Below are 1,979 nucleotides of genomic sequence, written 5' to 3'. Positions count from 1 at the left end.
ATTAAATAAAATTAGCTTTGGATCAGGAGGCGAAGTTATCAACTGGTTGACAGAAAAGTTGATAGAAAGTCATCATAGAGCACCAGAGGGCATCCAGGAGAGATAGAGACACAGGAAGTAGTGGGGTGGGGGGTTTGGAGTGATGCAGCCTTTTGTGGTTTGGCGAAGCATAGGTCTTCCATGGACACCAGCAAGGAGGGAGGGCAAGCTAGTTGCTACTCAACCTCTCTGAGCTGGCAGGTTTTCACCGCAGCCTTTGAAGTCTCCAGTCTTTTTTTTTTTTTTTAATTTATTTATTATGTATACAGTGTTCTGCCTGCAGGCCAGAAGAGGGCGCCAGATCTCATTATAGATGGTTGTGAGCCACCATGTGGTAGCTGGGAATTGAACTCAGGACCTCTGGAAGAGTAGCCAGTGTTCTTAACCGCTGAGCCGTCTCTCTAGCCCGAATCTCCATTCTTATTCATAATTAGAATGATAGAGATTTAAGTTACCTTTAGTGGCAGCAACAGAGCCCGTGCCTGTGGGAGCAGAATCCTCACTAGGCTGGGGCCTGAGTGGCCAGGATGCTGGTAGAGAAGCAGGGTGGTAATTTCAGAGTTGCAGTTGCTGGCTGAGGTAGCAGTAGATTAAGGCACAGCCACTGTGCCAAAGTTAAAACAAGCCTCAAATCTACTACTAGGTAGCCCAGGGTTGGCTTTGAATTCTTGATCCACTTGCCTCAACTTCCCAAATGCTGGGTTTTTTTTCAGGCATGTACCACCACACCCTCTATTTTATATAACTAATAGAAATGTCTGTGCCCTGCCAAGGTTCTCCTTTCTGGAGAACTCTGACTAATACAGATGTTGGACTATCTACAAGGAAACATCTGGTGGTGAGAAGTTGACCCTGTCACAGGCAGGCCCTGGAGGCATCTTGCTCACACTAAACACTGGACCGGCACAGTGGCTTTCTACTTTTTCATCTGCTCTGGCAAGACTGATGGTAACATATGCTTTGTCAGAGTGAAAGAAGGTGTGAATATTGTGGGAGCCATCGAGGGCTTCGGGTCCAGGACCATCAAAACCCATCAGCATTGCCTACAGTGACACTGCTTACTTAAGCACATCATCCCTAACTACAGGAATTATAGGAGCATCTTCTCAGAGTGCCCATCAGCCCTACTCTCCTGGAGGTCTTTGACACCATTGTTTCCTGGTTCTCCCTCACGTCCAGAGTTATGATTTTGAAATCAAAGCTAAACAAAGCCAGTTAGTGAAGAGCTTGCAAATACAAGCATGAAGAATTGAGTTGGGTCCTTCAGAACCCAAGATGATGCCGGGCCCTTAGGGCCTGCTGTTAGGTCTAGCTGAATGAGGGGCCGTGAATGAAAAAATAACTGTAGAGAGTGATGGGGAACATCTGTGTTGACCGTTGCCCTTTACTTGAACACTGAATGTGTACACACACATACATACTCACAACAAACCATAAAACTGCATAACAAAAATATTCTGGCTCTCCAGGCATGGTGGCACACGCCTTTAATCTCAGCACTCAGGAAGCAGAGGCGGGCAGAACTCTGAGTTCAACAGCCGGTCTACAAAGTGAGTTCCAGGACAGCCAAGGCTGTTGCACAGAGAAACCCTGTCTCTAAAAGAAAAAAAAAAAAATTCTGGCTCCAGGATGATTTTTTTTCACTTTTTTTTTTTTTTTAAATAGTTCTTGCTATGAGGTTTCTTCTCCCCTGGCCTCTGCTTCTTCTGGAACCTGCCAGAGCAACATTACTTTTTTTCCTTGAAGCTGACCTGACATTTAATGAAGATATTTTATTGTTGTTGCTATTGTTCATTTTGTCTTGAGATATGGTCTCAACAAGTTAGTCCTGGCTGGTCTGGAACTAGTTGTGTAAATCACTCTGGCTTCAGTCTCACAGAGACCTGCCTGCCTCTGCCTCCCAAAGGCTGAGGGTACACTACCATGCCCAGCTTTTTAAG

This window comes from Peromyscus californicus, unplaced genomic scaffold (genome assembly GCF_007827085.1).
Source record: "Peromyscus californicus insignis strain IS unplaced genomic scaffold, ASM782708v3 Scaffold_6__1_contigs__length_162567912, whole genome shotgun sequence".
Taxonomy (NCBI): Eukaryota; Metazoa; Chordata; class Mammalia; order Rodentia; family Cricetidae; genus Peromyscus; species Peromyscus californicus.
The sequence above is the reverse complement of the archived record's forward strand: the minus strand, read 5'-3'. Positions refer to the sequence as shown.